Here is a 19,562-nt window from a genome sequence, read left to right as displayed (position 1 = left end):
GAAAGCGCTCTATGGATTGAAGCAAGCACCAAGAGCGTGGTATGATACTCTCTCGGAGTATCTTGTTGAACAAGGTTTCAAGAAAGGATCTGTGGACAGAACTCTGTTCACTCTTGCTTGTGCAGATTTATGTCGATGACATAATTTTCGGATCCAAATCCGAATGCATATGCAAGAAGTTTGCTGACATCATGACCAACAAGTTCCAAATGTCCATGATGGGAGAAATGAATTTCTTTCTCGGATTGCAAGTCAAGCAGACCAACGAAGGAATACTGATCAGTCAGTCCAAGTATGCCAAGGAACTGATAGCCAAGTTCGGTATTCAACACATGAAATCAGTCAAGATCCCAATGAACACAAACTGGAAAGTTGATCCAGGTTCAGAAGGAAAATCTATCTCTTCGACGAAGTACAAAGAAATCATTGGATCTTTGCTGTATTTGACTGCGAGCAAACCAGACATCGCATTTGCAGTCGGGGTATGTGCAAGATATCAATCAGATCCAAAGGAAGCTCATTTGGATGCAGCAAAGCGGATACTAAGATATCTCAAAGGCACACCCAATTTAGGATTGTGGTATCCAGCAGACGACGACATCAAGCTCACCGGGTATTTAGACTCAGACTTCGGTGGATGCAAGCTTGATCGCAAATCAACCTCTGAAACATGTCAATTCCTAGGCAACAAGCTCATCTTATGGTTTTCAAAGAAGCAGACATTAGTCGCCACCTCTACAACTGAAGCTGAATATGTTGCTGTCGGAAGCTGCTGCTCACAAATCCTGTGGTTAGTCCATCAATTGAAGGACTATGGGATCGACTAAAAGGAAGTTCCTATCTATTGCGACAGCTCCAGTGCTATTGCAATCTCCCAGAATCCAGTTCATCACACCAGAGTTAAGCATATTGCTATTCGACATCACTTCATCTGTGATCATGTCGAAAAGAAGAATATCTCTGTGGAATGGATTCCCACTGCAATTCAAAGAGCGGACCTGCTGACCAAGGCTCTTCCAGAAGAGAGGTTCAATGATCTATGTGGAAAGATCGGCCTCATCAACCCTGAAGAGTGATGATGTGTTTAAAGACCTTCTCAAACAGTCTTGGTGACTGGTGGTCAACCAACTGCTGATTCTACGATCGCCAACGTGGAAAGCAATGAAGTCAGAACGCTCATTTGAAGAAGAAGTCATCCTGATGAATCAACCAGGATCAAGTGGTATCAACTGACTACAATGTTCAGTTGATCAGTAAGTATTTTAAAAGCTTACTTTTTAAATCAGTTATTTCAGTTAAGAGTTTTGAGTTTCAGTTCAAAATCTTTCTCTAACTGATCAGTTTCTTTCAAAAACTTTAACTGATTGTTGGAAAATGGAATATTCGAGAAGGACAAGAGTTTTTAAAAGGGAAAATCTGTTTTGATTGAACTTGTCCTGATCTTTTGCCGAAAATCTTTCCAACCTTTTTGCCTCTGCAATAAAATTTCTTGAGAAGCTCATTGACATGACAGAATGCAATGATGTCTCTCAAATTTTTGAAGTCTCAGTCCCTCGCAGTGACGGCGGACGTGAATTTTTCTTCAAATACATTTTAGGCACAATTTTCGAAAAACCTTTTCATCTTCTTACATGGTTCACATCTTGTCTATTTATACCATGTTGTCTTCACGATTTTTCTGCATCAACTAACAACTCTCCACAGCCTTCACTGTGAGAAAAATTTTCAATCTTTCCAAAGTTGCAGAGAAAATTTGTTCCGACTAAAGGAGAAATCTATGACTGCAAAGTCATGGAGTGGAAGAATGACGCTCAAATACCTGGTCTTCACCGGACCCTTCCACTGGATCTCAACGTCTCTCCAACGTCAAAGTTTGCTCTACCCTCACTTGTATCCAGCGAAGCGAGTGTCTTCCATTCTCATGCCTGGCGCCAAGAAGCTTCACAGCTTCTGGAGGAGATCTTCCTTATCGCATATATTGCGCTTCTCCCTGGCTTGCAACAAACAACGAGACCTCTCTCGTTGTTGGCTGGCATCTTCAGCCGCACCAGGTCTATTCTTCAAAGACCCAGTGCCGGTGAATCGACGGTGTTAGTCTTCTCAGCTGCCACCGGTTCGATTCTTCCTTCTCACATCCATCTTTTCTTTCCAATTCACCAACCTATCTCTTTCCCCATAAGGCAGCCCTTGTCTCCTTCCAAGGCAGCCTTCTTCTATCTTTCGTATTCTACGTTTTCTTGCCCTCTTCCACTTCTCCGTCTCTCTCATCTCCTCACCTCATCACTGGCGTTCTCCTCTTCTGCATATCTGGACTCACCCTGTTCTCGAATCTTCTCACGAGCTTCTGAGACTAGGAGTTGGGTACCGTCTGATCATAGCCTCCATCATCAGATCTTTTTTTGATGTTTCCAAAAAAGGGAAAAAGTCAGAGATGGAGTCAGTGAGTAACCTTTCCTTTACGTTAACGTTGCTTCTGTCCTCTATTTCTTGACTGTAGATGGGACAGCAAAGGATCACCAGAAGTTGTAAGGACGACGTTCCAGTAAAGACCTCAAATCAACGGAACACAAGTGAGAGTGGAACAAGCTTAGGAACATGAAGACACGAAGACAGAAGATGAAGATCAAGAAGTTCAAGGCGCAGCCAAGCAGACTGCTGGAGTCCATGGGTTTCCCATGATGTTTTTGTTTTTCTTTTTACTCCAATGTAAGTGTTGCTCTGTACCTCGACTGATGACTTATCAGTCTTTTATTAATGAAAAGAACTTCTTATTGATCTCAACCTGAAGACAATGACTCTTTGTCCAGGCTCTGATTATGTTTTTCTGTCTTCTCCTTGTTCTGTTTTAGAACTGTTTCGTTCTTAACTCTAAGTACAAGTTTTTAGGTTCTATTGTTAAGGGGGAACTGTTTTCACCCCAGGTTTAGAATTATTTTGAACTCAAGTGTTAGAGTTCGTTTCTAGTTTAGCTTGCGGTGTCGAAGACTGAAGACTGAAGATTGAAGAACGAAGGACTGAAGACTGCAGATACCAACTGAAGTATCAGTTGAAGAATCAGTTGAAGACTGATTACTTAATGCGCGCAATGGACTGATACTAAAGTCAAGTATCAATTGAATATTCCTCCTCGGACTGATCTTCCAACGTTCAGAGGAAGCCACGTACTCACAAAGTACAACCGCATTAAATGCAGAGATCTCAGGATCTTATCTCTGCAGAGGTCATTCCTATCTGGTGGTTACTTTTCAGAGACGTCACATCTCCTGTCCATCAAAGAGAGCCGTTTCCAAATTCAAATTGCTCTCCAACGGAAGAAATCTTGAGGACGATTTACGCCAACGGATCTATTCAAGAGTTCTCCTACAAATAGCGCTCGAGGATCACTTCAACCTTCACCGATTCAACGACATAAGCTGAAGCTCTGCCGAAATTGCTACTCAGCCTTAAGCTTAAACTCCCCAAAGCTTGAATCGAAGAAGAGAATTCCAAAGCCAAAAATCAGTCACTGCTGATTACATACATTCTCTTAGACCTTAGGCAAAACTCTGTTTACCCAGAAGCCAAAGGTCAAACTTGCTTCAAAGAACTTGTTCTTTGTAAGTATAGTTGGCACTCGTTCAAACCTCCCCCCCATAAGAGTGTTTTGAGTGATTCGGAGGTTAGAAGGGTTTTCTGTCTCTGAGAGTCTTAGCACGGGTTGTGTTAAGCAAGAGAAATTCGACGCGCGTGAAGCGTGGGTACTGAAGAAGGGTTTTCTTCAGTGTACGGTTGTGTGCACCCAGCAAGCACACGATTTGGTTTGCAGTGCACCTGTTAAGCACTTGCGGAGTGGATTGTTGGTCTGATCAACCAACCGTGGATGTAGGAAAGGGTTTTTCCGAACCACGTAAAAGTCTCTGTGTTGTTTACAGCTTTCAGTTTTACATTCTAACTTGTGTTATTTCAATTGATAAACTGAATACTGATTAACGGCAAAGAGCAACCTAATAACCAACAACGTGCTCCACCGAGGCTATTGCGAAACTAAGTTTAATTTCCGCTGCGTATGATATCAGTCTAACTGATCTATCTTCTGATAGTCAGGAAGAGTGTTATCATCTCTGTTTAGCAAACTCGACTGAAGCCCTTACATGCATCAGTTAAGTTCCAGCAACTTAACTGATAACTCTTTACTGAAGAGCTTTCAGTATCAGTCGTCAACCCTGTTTGGTCAAAACTGATTTCAGTAAAACAGGCGTCTTTGTTTGCATGCAAAGTTTCGTTTTGATCTCTGACTGAGATCCCTCTAATTGAGGATTGTTTAAAAATAGCCCATAGGTGTATTCCCCACCCCCCCATACACCTATTCGAGACCCTCAGGACCTAACAATAAACGTCATCGTCGTCATAACTTCATAAATATCAGGATTCTCATAAATAAATACAAAGCAGGTATAGCTCAATATTCACAAAGAAACATAAGGTTCAGAGTATCGCAGCAAAAGGTGAACCGATTATATGTATGAAGACACATAACCGAGAGTAAATTGCTTGATTCAAAACAAAGTAACTCCTCATTAAGATTTTATCACCAAAAATGGGATTTCGGTGAAAGAAAACAACGGATGAAACAACTCCCCACCAGCACCAGACCAATCTCACTCCTTGCTTATCCTGCACGTTTAGAAATACATGCAGGGCGTGAGTACATAATACTCAGTGGACATACGCCGAAAAACAATAAAAGCTGCTCTTAGAGCTATAGATTGAACTTGCCACATTTCATCAATACACAAGAATTATATCTTAAAAGAACCTGTGCAAGCAGTTTTAACCATAAACATCATAAATAAGTCTCTGCAGACAAGTACTCGACATGTATGTACCGCATCTACAGCTCATCATCATCATCAAGGTAATGAGAAGTAGGCCTCCTTCTCAAGCACCGTGACCGGCCGACCCGAAGATGGCTCACGGTCACCTCTGTGTACACTAGCCCTGGCAGGATAGCTATCAACTGCCCCGGACTCGAATTCGTCTCATCTCATCAGTAGAGGGTAACATACAAGCTCAACATCAAAACTTGGCAAGTCAATAGTTCTCAAACATCATTTATCTCAAAAACATTTGGTAAACTCATAAATATCATCATCATAATAGTTTTGAAAGCTCGTAATATATGTATACTCAAAATAATGCCCACCTGGACAACTTAGCTCAAGCTCCTGTTAGCAAGGGGCAACTTACTCCTTTACTTCGCTCGTCTTCATATATCATCATCATCGTCGAAGGTTCATGTGATAAAATAAACCTTAGTTAGTAACTCGGTTACCGAAGACTCCAATCTTATCTCAAATATAACTCATCACTCATCTTCTATATACCCAAGTAAATCTCAATCCCTAGGTATACTTATCCTTTAAGGATTCACAAGTTCTACTCTCGACTTAACTCTCAACTCGGATCAAACTCAAGCAATCAAGCACATAAACAAGCATAAACACATAAGCATATAAATTCACACATAGACAAGTCACAACCAAGCTTCACTCTGCACTGACTCGAATTAAAAACGTCACCAGACTCGTCACAGAACTCCACTGTAGTCGTGACCTATACCATTTGAAACCCCTTTGAGTCTATTTTCATTAAAAAAAAAGTAGGATGAAAAACTCCAAGTAATTTAGGAGATATGACTGTTTTACTACAGTCTACCATATTCGGCAGTTTTGAGCAATCGAAAGCTTCGATTTTTGAAAAATAGTAAACGTTTCCAAAAAGGCTTGAAATTTGGTGGGTACTTAGATAAGACACAAATGTCTTAACAATAAACATTTCAACTCTAAAACGTTAGGGAAAGATACTGGAAAATGTGACTCTATTGGCTACTCACCGAATATTTCGGTAGAACGTAGCAGTTTTGGTTTTCCATTTTATAAAAATAGTAAACGACGTCTAAATGACTTGAAATTTTATTGGTATGCTCTCATATATACTTATCATAAAATTTTGCATGGTGTTTGGGTAACAAAAATCCATCGAAAACAGTAGGTCAGTGGCGTCTCAAAAATGACTCTCGACTTGATCACACAAGCAAACATGCTCAACTCTACACTCCTTAATGGAAACTTCTCAAAACTCATCTTAAACACTTAGGACACTCAAAAAAATTCAAGTATGAACATATTACTCATCACAACTCAAACTCAAATCTCAAAGAACGTTTCAAAGAACGCATCATTTCAAATCTCATCTCATTTTCATGCTCAGAAGTACTCAATTACACATATTTGACCTCATGCATCATATAACTCATTATACATACATAGACTCTCTTTTATCATGCAAACTAAACTCGGAAGAAAAATCACGTATCAACTTAAACTCTTGATTAAAGCATGACAAACATTCACATAATATCGTATAGCAATTAAACCTTATTAAACCAATCATTGACCTCACAACATATGAATACCCAAAACTTGTGTAAACTAAACTAAGTCAAAATTTTATATAGCCAACATTTAACCTAACCAAACATCATTAGACTCTAATATCATGCTCAATTTCATTTATTCTAAGCCAATTCATTTAATAAACACATAGGCATGAAAGTCCTAATTTTGGTTAAACTAAACTTTTTGAAACTCCACAAATACATATGAAACCTCAATCCAACCTTAGATCTATCAATTAAAACCATTTAATCTCACATATAATCCATCAATTAACAATTTAGGGCATAGATGCCCCTAATTTCATCAAACTAACTCACATCAAAGTCATCAATTAACATCACATCCTCAATCTACTCCATCAATCATCATCTTAGACATCTCATAATCTCATACTCATCATCAATTCATCATTTCAAACATCAACTCACAAATTCCCAATGTTGGGTAAACTAAACTCAACCAAACTTTGCATCTCAAGACATAGCTTTTCAATACACACATCAATCATCACCAAACATATCATAGATCACATTTCTCACCCCAAATTAAGGAAAGAAAAAGAAAATTTTTTGAAGGGTAAGAAACCCAAATTTTCGAAAATTTCAAAACAAGGGAAGGGGGTGATTTCTTGCTTCAATCTTCCACACAAGCTCACATAGAACATCATAGAAGCTAGATCTATGAAATTAAAGATCACTTATCCAAGCTTACACCAAGAACCAAACTTTCTCTTTCTAACTTCAAGACTAAACTTCCATGGATTTTCTTGAATTCTAGGAGATAGAGGTGTTTAGGTTAGATTTAGAGGTGGATTTGAGCTCTTGGTATGAATCTATGAAGCTTTTGAGGTCTTCTACAATGGTGGTTAATGGAGGAAAGTAAGAGATGAGGGAGAGAGAGAGAGTATCGCGTGAGTGAGGGTGAGGGAGAGAGAGAATTTTGTAGATTTGGTTTGATCTCTCAAATCTTGAGAATATTTGGCAATTAATGCCTTGGCTCCCTAATCTCTACACCCTTAATTAATGCTCATTTAATGCACTAATCCTCTTGGCAACTTTGGTATTTAGGCACATGCTTGAGGAATTAAAATATTAATGAGAGAGAGTGGTGATTGAATAATGAAGATAATTATGAAATGTTACTCATTAGTGAAAGGCCATAGCATAATTATTCATGTGACCAAATTAAAATAAATATAGCACTAATATTAGTGCACTCACTCAATTATAATATTCCTCATCATGGGAAAAATAATTTGAAAATATTTTGTTTGAAAAAATTCTATAAACCGACATTCTTTGATTTCTCAGTAAAAATAAATCGCGCCTCAATTAAAAATTCAAGCGCTAAAATTCTCAATAAAAAATCATAATAACTTGCTCATAATAGCACATGTAACAAAAATCACATAATCAATCAGTCACGTAAATTCACATAACATCACGTCAAAGCAATCGGCAAAACACGGACAAACTAAACGTCTCTCAGACCGACTCTTTTCATCAAGGGCTCTCACTCTTTCTTTCTCGATTCTATTTCCAACCCATTATTCCTATTTTCTTAATAGGACAGTCAATCTCTGATAACTCGGTATCCGGTAACTCTATATCCGGTATACGGAAATTAAATAAAATCTCAACTCAACTCAATCAGCATCTCCACTCAACTCATTTCTTCAAATCTCTTCACTCTAACTCAATCATTGGATTTGGTCAGCTCATATCTCTATTTAAAAGACACTCGGTCTCATCTAGAAATAAAATTAAATAATCTAGCATCTCGATATCTCGGTACTCTCATTAGTGTTAAAAAACTATTTCTAATAAGGAAAAATACAGGGTGTTACAGTTAAGTATACCTAGGGATTGAGATTTATTTGGGTAAATAGAAGATAAGTGATAAATTATAGTTTGAGACGAGATTGGATTTTAGTAAATGAGTTTCTAACTGAGGTTTATTTTATCACATGAACCTTCGATGACGATGATGATGATATATGAAGGCTCGAGCGAGACAAAGAAGTAAGTCGCCTGTTTTCTTTCCGAGCTTAAACGAAGGACTTCATGTGGGCAATATTTTGAGAATTCTTATATCATATGAGCTTTCTAAAAATGAATTGATGATGTCATGAGTTTATCAAATGTTTTGAGATAAATGATGTTTGAGAACTGTTTGACTTGCCAATTTTTGATGTTGAGCATATATGTTACCCTCTACTAATGAGATGAGACGAATTCGGCCCTGCCACAAGCGGGATTTTGTGCACAGAGGTGACTGCGAGCCGTCTTCGGGTCGGCCGGTCACGGTACTTGAGAGGGAGGCCTACTTCTCAGTACCTTTGATGATGATGAGTTGTAGATGTGGTACATACATGACAAGTACTTTGTCTGCAGATGCTTATTTATGATGTTTATGATTAAAACTGCATGCACAGATTCTTGTTAGGTCCGGAGGGTCTCGAATAGGTGTATGGGGGGGGGAAATACACCTATGGGCTATTTTTCTTCTTCCTTAAACTGAGGGATCTCAAGATAGAGATCAAAACGAAACTTAACACGCAAACAGTGACGCCTGTTAACTGAAAACAGTTTTGACCAAACAGGGTTGACGACTGATACTGAAAACTCTTCAGTAAGGAGTTATCAGTTAAGTTACTGGAACTTAACTGATGCATGTAAGGGCTTCAGTCGAGTTTGCTAAAACAGAGATGATAACACTCTTCATGACTATCAGAAGATAGATCAGTCAGACTGATATCATACGCAGTAGAAATTAAACTTAGTTTCGCAATAGCCTCGGTTGAGCACGTTGTTGGTCTTAGGTTTCTCTTTGCAGTTATTCAGTATTCAGTTTATCAATTCAAACAACACAAGTAGGAAAGTAAAACTGAAAGTTGTAAACAACACAGAGACTTTTACGTAGTTCGGAAAAACCCTTTCCTACATCCACGGTCGGTTGATCAGACCAACAATCCACTCCGCAAGTGCTTAACAGGTGCACTGCAAACCAAACCGTGTGCTTGCCGGGTGCACACAACCGTACCACTGAAGAAACCACTTCTTCAGTACCCACACTTCACTCGTGTCGGATTTCTCTTGCTTAGCACAACCCGCGCTAAGACTCTTAGAGTCAGAGTACCTTTCTGAACTCCGAATCACCCAAACACTCTAATCTTTCTTCCTGAAAAGAGGTTTGAACGGGTGCCAACTATACTGCAAAGAACAAGTTCTTTGGAGCAAGTTTGACCTTGGCTTCTAGGTGAACAGAGGTTTGCCTAAGGTCTAAAGGAATGTATGTAATCAGCAGTGACTGATTTTGACTTTGGAATTCTCTTCTTCGATTCAAGCATTGGGGAGGTTAAGCTTTAGGCTGAGTAGCGATTTTGGCAGAGCTTCAGCTTATGTTGTTGAATCGGTGAATATTGAAGTGATCCTTGAGCGCTATTTGTAGGAGAACTCTTGAATAGATCCATTGGCGTAGAACGTCTTCAAGATTTCTTCCGTTGGAGAGCAATTCGAATTTGGGCTGAGGCTTCAATCTTCAAGGTTCCTTGTTTGGTGGAAACGACTCTCTTGAGGCACAGGAGATGTGACGACTCTGATAAAGTAACCACCAAATAGGAATGACCTCTGCAGAGATAAGGAGATCCTGAGATCTCTGCATTTAATGCGGCTATACTTTTGTGAGTACGTGGCTTCCTTTGAACGTTGGAAGTTCAGTCCGAGGAAGAATGTTTAACTGATACTTGACTTTAGTATCAGTCCGCTGAGTCCACGCGGCACGCATTAAGTAATCAGTTCCCAACTGATTCTTCAACTGATACTTCAGTTGGTATCTTCAGTCTTCAGTCCTTCGTCCTTCAGTCTTCAGTCTTCAAAATGGCAAGCTAAACTAGAAACAAACTCTAACACTTGAGTTCAAAACTGTTCTAGTATATTACAATTAAGACCTATGAATTTTGGTATCATCAAAATAAGGATTAGGATATTCCACAAGGTTCCCAACAGAAGGTACCGACTGAAGTAACGAATAAGGCAAAGTCAAATATTGATATTTGACTTATCAGTCGAATGATCAGTTTCGACTGATTACTTAATGCGTGCTGCATGGATTCAGCAGATTGATATTAAAGTTAAGTATGAGTTAAATATTCTTCCTCGGACTGAGCCTTCAACGTTCAAAGGAAGCCACGCACTCTAGAAGCACAGCCGCATTAAATAAAGAGATCTCAGGATCGTCCTTTCTCTACAGAGGCCATTCCTTTTGGTGATTACCTTTTCAGACATGTCGCATCTCCTACCTAAGTTCAAATTACTCTCTAACGGAAGAAATCTTGAAGACAATCTCCGCCAACAGATCTATTCAAGACGTCTCCAATAAATAGTGCTCGAGGATCACTTCAATCTTCACAACAACATAAGCTGAAACTCAGCCAAATTTGTTACTCAGCTAAACCAAACCTCTCCAAAGTTTGAATCGAAGAAGAGAATCACAAAGCCAAAAATAAGTCACTGCTGATTACATATATTCTCTTAGACCTTAGTCAAATATTGTTTATCCAAAGCCTAGGTAAAACTATCTGCAAAGAACTTGTTCTTTGTAGTCTAGTTGGCAAGTTTTCAAACCTCTATTCAATCAACCGAATTGAGTATTTGTGTCGAAAGGAGTTCAGAAAGGTGTTCTGTCTCCGTGAGGTCCTAGTGCCCAGTGTGTGCTAGGAGTGAGAAATCCAACAAGGTGTGTTGGTACTAAAGATTGGATCTTCAGTCGTCTCGGTTGTGTGCACCCGCAAGCACACGTTCAGGTTTGCTGTGCACCCGTAAGCACGAGCATCGATTTGCAGTGCACCTGTAAGCACTTGTCCAATGAAGTTGTTGGTCTGATCAACCGGCCGTGGATGTAGGAAGTGTTTTCCGAACCACGTAAAAATCTATGTGTTATTTACAGCTTTCAGTATTTACTTCCTTACTTGTATTCTTACCTTCTTAAACTGAAAACTGATTAATAGCAAAGAGAAACCTCAAGATTGACAACTTGCTTAACTCACAAGCTATTACCTAACAAAAGTTTTTCGCTGCGTGTGTTATCAGTCTAACTGATCTATCCTCTGATAGTCAGTAAGATTCATAACATATCTCTGTTTATCAAACTCGACTGAAGCTTTACGTGTATCAGTTAAGGTCTTTGACTTAACTGATAACTCCTTACTGAAGAGTATTCAGTATCAGTCGACAACCCTGTTTTGGTCAAAGCTCTTTTCAGTAAACAGGTTGAGTTAGTTTGTATGTAAAGTTTCGTTTTGATTTTCGAACAAAAATAGCCTATAGGTGTATTCCCCCCGCCCCCATACACCTATTCGAGACCCTCCGGACCTAACAAAATATAATAGTATCATTTAATAATATAGATAGTGTAATTTACTAACAACAATAGTATCATTATACATAATAAGAAAAGAACCGAAAAAAAAGACAAAAAAGGAAAAAAGAGAAGTGGAAAGAATGAAAGAAAAATGATAGAAAAATGAAAAAAAAAAGGATAAAGAACGAAAAAAAAAGAAAGAAGTGGAAAGATGAAATCTTATAATGTCATTTCTATGTCGTAGTAGTGTCATTTATATACATATTTTAAAAGTATCATTTAAATATAAATATACTATTATTTATTAATAGTATTTAGATATATTAAAAGTGTCATTCATATATAAATATAGTATAAATAATTAATGTAGATAGTATAATTTAATATAAATATACTATTATTTATTACTATTATTTAGATATATTAAAAGTGTCATTCATATATATAAATATAATATCAAATATACATATAATATCATTTATGAATGCAGATATTGTAATTTTTTTGATGAATATTCTTACCTGGAATGTCCGTGGGTTCACGGATTAGTCCAAACGTATCCTTTGGGAACACTGTCACACTTTTTCTCCGATGATAGTTGGTATTATTGAACCAAAGTCGGACTTCAAAAAACAAACTTCTAGTTTCTGGTCTTCTATTAATCTTCTGCCTGGTCATCAGAATACGAGGCAAGACAAGTGCTCTAATATTTGGATTTTCCATCATCCAGCTGTGGATTTTCGGTTAGTTTTTTCTTCTGACCAAGTGATTATTGCTGACTGCTCTTGGAACTCTTTGGTTTTTCGTGTTGCGGTGGTTCATGGTGCTTCGAACTATGTGGAGAGACGGCTGCTTTGGGCGGATCTGATTAGTTTCGCTTCGCGTAGTATGGTGATTATGGGCGACTTTAACGCCGTCAAGGGAGCTCACGAGAGAGTAAGCAACCGTATGCTGGAATAGATCTCTTGCCGAGACTTTTGCTCGTTTATTGGCGAGATTGGCTTTATTGAATCCTCCATTGTGGGTTTGCGTTTCACTTGGTCTGGTCGTCGTTTCATGCCGAATCATGTAGAGTCTCTGCTTGATCGTGCCCTATATTCGGATTCTTTCTCAGATTCTTGGTTCTCCGTTCACACTCAGAATCTTGCTAGGGTTACGTCTGATCATTCTCCAATTGTTTTACAATGTTGCTTGCCTCCTCAAACGCGCCGTCGTTTTTTCAGGTTTCTCAACATGTGGGTTTCTCATCCTAGTTTTTTGAGCATGGTGGATGCTTCTTGGTCTCAACAAACGGAGGTTTTGTGTCCTATTTACTTGGTTATGGTGAAGCTCAAACGACTGAAGCGGGCGTTGCAAAGCTGGAACAAAAATACTTTTGGGCATGTTGACAAGTTTGTGACTGCTGCTCAGAATGATTTGATGGATATTCAGAACAATATTTCTTCTCAGGGTTATACGGATGAACTTTTTGACAGGGAGATACAAGCGCAGGCAAATATTAATGTGACGCTCTCTCAAAAGAGCAGTCTGTTACAGCAAAAAAGCCGGGTGTCTTGGTTAAATGATGGGGACAGAAACACAGCCTTCTTTCATGCTTCGTTGCGTTATAAACATAAACCTTGTAAGATTCAGTGATGATCGATGGAAATATGGAGGTGGATCAAGATCGTATTGGGGAGCATATTGTGGACTATTTCACAAATCTTTTTACTGATGATTCGGGCTCTGATGTTGGAATTACAGCTGTTGAGGCTGTCATCGAGCATGTGGTTTCGGATGAGCAGAATGCCATTCTTTCGGCAATACCAACTGATGAAGAGATTTCTACTGCTGTTTTTAGCTTGGATTCTAATAGCTCCCCAGGTCCTGATGGTTTTTCTGGCAAATTCTTCCAGGTTTGCTGGGATATCATTAAGAAGGATATCTGGAGGGTTGCTCACGCCTTTTTTCTTGGATCTTATCTGCCAACGGGATGTAATTCCAGCACTATGGTTCTCATTCCGAAGAAAAAGACTGTGACTTCGGTGTCTGACTTGAGACCGATTGTTCTCTCCAATTTTTTCTTCAAGATTATCTCTAAAGTGTTGGCTGTGAGGCTCAGTTTTGTTGCTTCGAATTTTGTCTCCCAGAATCAGTTCGGCTTCATTCATGGACGCTCTATACATGACTGTATTCTTCTGGGATTGGAGGGTTTCAACTGCATGCGTCGCACGGGGCGTGGTCAGAACATGGCCTGCAAAATTGACATCAGGAAGGCTTTTGACACTCTTCGTTGGGATTTTTTGCTGAATGTTCTTCGTACTTACGGGTTTGATGATAAATTTATTAAATGGATTGCAATCATCCTCCACTCTGCCAGGTTGTCCATTCTCTACAACGGTCAGATTCATGGCTATTTCGGTTGCACGAGAGGTGTTCGACAAGGCGATCCTCTCTCCCCCATTTTGTTCGGCATTGCTGAAGATGTTCTTAGCTCCTTATTTATTAATTGTGTTGATTCTGGTCATCTTACTCCTATGGCTATGACTCGCAATCTTCCGTTTCCCACTCATTATATGCTGATGATATTCTGGTGTTCTGCAAGGCTTCTGTTAGAAATGCAAAGACGATTAAGAAGATTCTTGACTACTATAGCTGGATGTCTGGCCAATTTCATAGCAATAAGAAATCGCATATTTATTTCTCTTCTAAAACTTATGCGGTTTCAAAGCGGGCTATCTTGCGAGAGCTGAGTTTTGTGCGTGGCAAGGCCCCCTTCAATTACTTAGGTGTGCCTATTTTTCATGGTCGCGGCAGAGCCTCTTTTTTTCGATCGATTCATGATAGAATTGTGGCAAAATTCTCCAGATGGAGAGGGCGACTTCTTTCCATGGCTGGTCGTCTCTGTTTGGTCAAATCGGTTATTCAGAGCTCTGTGACTCACTCTATGTTGGTTTATAAATGGCCGAGGTCCTTGATACATGATCTTGATGAAAAGTGTAGGAATTTTATTTGGACCGGGGATATCACGAAGTCTCCGTCTTGCTCGGTTAATTGGAGCAGCGTATGTGCTCTTAAGGAAGAAGGAGGTTTGAGTGTTCGTTCGTTCTCTATGATGAATAAATGTTTCCTGATGAAGATGGCTTGGAAGATTATATGTGGAAAGGGATTCGGATTTCAGATGCTTCATTCTCGCTATTTGGATGTGTTTGGCAGGGTGCGGTGTGATTCTGCTTCTTCTTCTGTTTGGCTGGGCCTAAGGGATGAAGTTAGTGCTCTGGTTGATAACTCTTATTTCTACGTTGGTGATGGTGCTGCCACTAACTTCTGGTGCGACGATTGGTTGGGCTATAAAATCAATGATAAATGTCGAATACCTCATTTTGTGGCGAATCTCCTTAAGCATTCTGTGGCTAATTATTATTATGATGGTATTTGGCATTTCACTCAGGAGTTTATTAATAATTATCCTGAGATTGTTGCCGACATTTTGCTTCTCCCTCTCGGGAATGATAAGGATGCTCGTTTTTGGAAACCTTCTCTGCACGACGAGGTTACTGCTGCTCTTGCTTTTTCCAGTAATTGCCATAGGTTTCCAAAGGTTAGCTGGGGCTCTTGGATTTGGAAGCCTTATATTCCAGTGCGTCGATCTTTACTCTGCTGGAGAGTTCTTCATGGATGTCTTCCTACTTATGATCGGCTGATCAGGCACGGAATGATTATGCCCAATCATTGTGTCTTTTGTCTCGCTGCGGAGGAGACCATGGATCACATTTTGTGGTCCTGCAGCAAGGTTCAATCTATTTGGTTGGAGTTTTTAACTTGGTTTTAATTCCCTGAACCTATTGTCGCCCCTGATATTCATAGCTTCTTAGTTCGTGCTTGGGGACGAAAGTTCAGTTCTCAGCTGGATTGTTATTGGCGAGCGGGTATCTTTGGTATCTTATGGGCAATCTGGTCCCTAAGAAATTCTTGCATCTTTGACAATGCATGGTTTGATCATAGGCATGTCATTAGGATTGTTAAGGTGTCTTTCAAAGAAATGGAGAATAATTTCAATTTTGGGCATATGGATAATTCTTGGAGAGACTACATTATCCTTCGGACTATTGGAGTTACTTCGCGTGCTGCTCCTCCGATGGAGTTTTTTGCGGTTCATTGGTGGCCCCCGGCGTCGCCTTGGATCAAGGTCAACACGGATGGCTCTGCGATGGGATCCCCAGGTAATATTGTTGCGGGTGGGGTTTTCCGTGATAACTTCAGTTGTGTTCGCGGCTGTTTTCATTATAAGGGTGGTGTGGGGTTTGCTTTTGAAGCTGAGCTCCTTGCAGTTATTAAAGCTATCTTGATAGCTCACGATCGGGGCTGGAATTATCTTTGGGTAGAGTCGGATTCTACGTATATTGTTCATTTGCTTTCTGAGCGTTCTACGGCTGTTCCTTGGCGCTTTGTGGCTTCTTGGAACAAAGTTCTGAACATTCTTTCTGGTTTCAATATTCAAGTGTCTCATATTTATAGAGAAGGAAATAAACCAGCTGATATTATGGCGAATTATTCAAGAGAGGAAGGGTGGTGGCCCCATGCCATTGAGGAAATTAAGACTGCGGCGAATCTGGATATGGCCACTCATAGCCACATCCGGTGAAGGTGATTGCGTTTTCGAATGGTGCGGTCTTGTTTGGTTGTTTTGTTGGCTGTGGTGCAGCCCGACTGTTCGGTTGGGGGTTGGATTTGTTGATTTCTTCTGCTCGGACTCAGAGGGTTGGCACGGAAAGGTTTTCTGATTTTCAGTTTTTGGCTGTTGCTGGTCGGACCTTCTGTGGAACTCGGTGGTCCCTGATTTATGCTTAATTTACACTATTTTTATGGGTTTGTTTGTGCGTGTTTTAAGTTAATCTTCTGGAATTTGGTGCGTTTTATGGTGTATTCTATGCTTTGCAGGAGATTTAGGCTTTCAAGATGAAAGGATGCAATTTTGGAGAACTTTGGATGAATTTGGCGTTTTCTAGGTGTTCTGGTCTTCAGAGAAGAGAAATCACCATTCCTCTGGTGTCAGAGGAATCGACGCGCCAGAGGAATCAAAAGCCAGTCCAGAGGAGCCGACATCTCCAGAGCAGAGAAGTCACGCCAGAGAAATCAACACGCCAGAGAAATCACTTCGCCAGAGAAATCAACATACCAGCGAAGTCATCACCAGAGGAGTCCAGCGCAGCGGGATCGAGTCCCCGCTGCCAGAGAAGTCGCTTCCCCGTCGAATGCCAGAGGATTCACTTCCCCGCTGCCAGAGCGGAGGAAGGCCAGAGCGGAAGACATTCCGCTGGCGATACCATTCCTCTGGCGATAGCAGAGAATTCACCGTTCCTCTGGCGAATGCCAGACAGATCATCATTCCGCTGGCAAACCATTACTCTGGCGAGGTCAGGGAAATCATCCATTCCTCTGGCGAGAGCTGTGAAGTTGGCGAGAGTAGGAGTGTTTTCCAGAAGCGCGCATCCAGCTGGAGAGTTGCCTTATTTCACACGATTCTATTACCTTTAGAATTCTACTTTGCATGGCAACTTCCATGGTGATCCGAAGGAAGTTTGAAGCTTATAAATAGGTCCTCTTTTGACCTATTCGACCACCCCCCGACACCCAGATTCATATTTCAGTTTTATAGTTTTAGCTTTATTTTTAGCTTTCTAGTTTTCAAGGCTTGGATCAAGATTGAAGATTCAAGTCGCTACTTCAGTTTTTATTCGGTTTTTATATAATTCAGTTTTTACAATTGCATTCTCTTTAATTATGTTTATGTTTTATTTTATTATGTCTGGCTAGTTTACTTTAGCTGATTCTAGGGTTTGTAAATAGTTGATTGAATTTATGTGATTTATTTGTTAATACCTTTGTGACTTCCAGTTTATGATTCATAATTCCTGGTGCTTAATTTCTTGTGAATTATCTAATCAATAGTTTGCATGTTTAGCTATTCGGTTTGAGACCTAGCGGAGATAACTGTTTAGCGGATTCAGGAATGTATGATATGATTTTAACCTTGAGACCTAGCGGAGATAGGTGGATCATAGGGAGCTATTCTTAGGAGCTATTGGGAGTTAGTAGATTTTCTTGAGACCTAACGGAGATAGAGAATTTACTAATCTACGATCGTTGCTGCTCTAGCGAGAGTAATTGATTAATTAAGTGATCTCTCATCATAACTGGATTAAACTGGTACATAGGATTAATAGATTTATTATGTAGATTTAGTTAATGAATTTACTACCCTAGGATCAGTTGTCTTTTATCTTTGATATTTTTCCTACGATCTTTTAATTATTGCTATTTGTGTTTAGTGTTAATCAATCCTCTTCCTTTTCGTTTGCCTGAATATTACTAGGGTTTAGTTAGAATTACTTAAGGTGATTCGTTATAATTGTCCCTGTGGATACGATACTCGGTTACTTGTTGCTTGCTACAATTACCTGTGTTAGTTGCAGTTTTTGTTGCTAAGAAATTAGTGATCAGTCCCGGAGCGCTGCAGCTGATCGGATGCAGCTCGGGAGTCTCACTGCTCTGGAATCGTACTTGGGCAGTTCCAGTTTTGAAGATTTTCTACTTGCGTAGTGCAGGCTTTATCTCGAGCATTTGGTGTGCAGTTTGGAGTTGGTTCGGCCCATTCATCAAACACTTGGTGATCGGGCTATTTTCTGGCTTTCGAATTTCAGCAGCCGAGTTTCTCACCGTTTTCTTTGGGAGGATTTTGGTTCGTGGGTTTTTTCCGGCGACGAGGTTTTGCCTTTTGTGGTTTTTCTTTTCTTGAGTGGTTTTTTGGGGTTGATTTTTGTGGAAAACTCACGGCGACGGCGTATCTGTGTTAGTTGTAGATTTCCTTATCTTTTGTTTTTGTTGTTTGAGCTTCCGGCGACGGCGTCTTACCGGCCGTGTTGCTTGTTTCCTTTGGGTGAGAGCCGGGATAGTTTGGGGACGATGGTTAGGCCGGAGTTCCAGAAACTTTCCCTTCCGCTCTTCACCTTTTCCTTCGTTTGTTAGACGAGTACTCTTTTTCCATTTTACGGTTTTTCCCTCTGGGTTTTCCGTAAAAATGTTTTAATGAGGCTCGGCCCTTAGTCTGCTTCTCCTGTGCTTTCAAGGGTTTTTTTTAGGTTTTTTCTTTTCTTTTTTTTAATAAAATCGCAATTTAATAATATTGTAATTTTTATAGAAAAATAGTATCATTAAATGACACCTTTAATATATTAAAATTATATTTTTAAAAGAACAAAAAACAAAATTTTACAAAAAAAAACAACTGAAATTAAAAAAAAAATAAGAAAGAAACGAAAAAAAAAGATAGTATCATTATACATAAATTAAAAGTGTCATTCAAATATACATATAATATCATTTGTAAATGTAGATATTGTAAGAAAAACGAAAAAAAAAAAGAAAAGAACAAGTGGAAATGCGCTGAAGGGGGAGCCAAAGAAATGAAGAAAAGTGTCATTCAAATATACATATAATATCATTTGTAAATGTAGATATTGTAACAAAAATGAAAAAAAATAACGAAAAAAATAAAAGAACAAGAAAATAACATGTGGAAATGCTCTGAAGGGGGAGCCAAAGAAACAAAGAACAAATTGCTAGAACACAGCGCATTCTAGGAATCGAACACATGACCTTATAGATAATAGCAATGAGTCCGAAATACTCTAGGTGTTTAATAATTATTCATTGTTTACCGATCCGGGTCAGATTTGACCCGGGTGCACCATGCACCCAGATGCACACAAGATTTTGCCTTTC

Source organism: Salvia miltiorrhiza, chromosome 3 (assembly GCF_028751815.1).
Source record: "Salvia miltiorrhiza cultivar Shanhuang (shh) chromosome 3, IMPLAD_Smil_shh, whole genome shotgun sequence".
NCBI classification, from domain to species: domain Eukaryota; kingdom Viridiplantae; phylum Streptophyta; class Magnoliopsida; order Lamiales; family Lamiaceae; genus Salvia; species Salvia miltiorrhiza.
The sequence above is the reverse complement of the archived record's forward strand: the minus strand, read 5'-3'. Positions refer to the sequence as shown.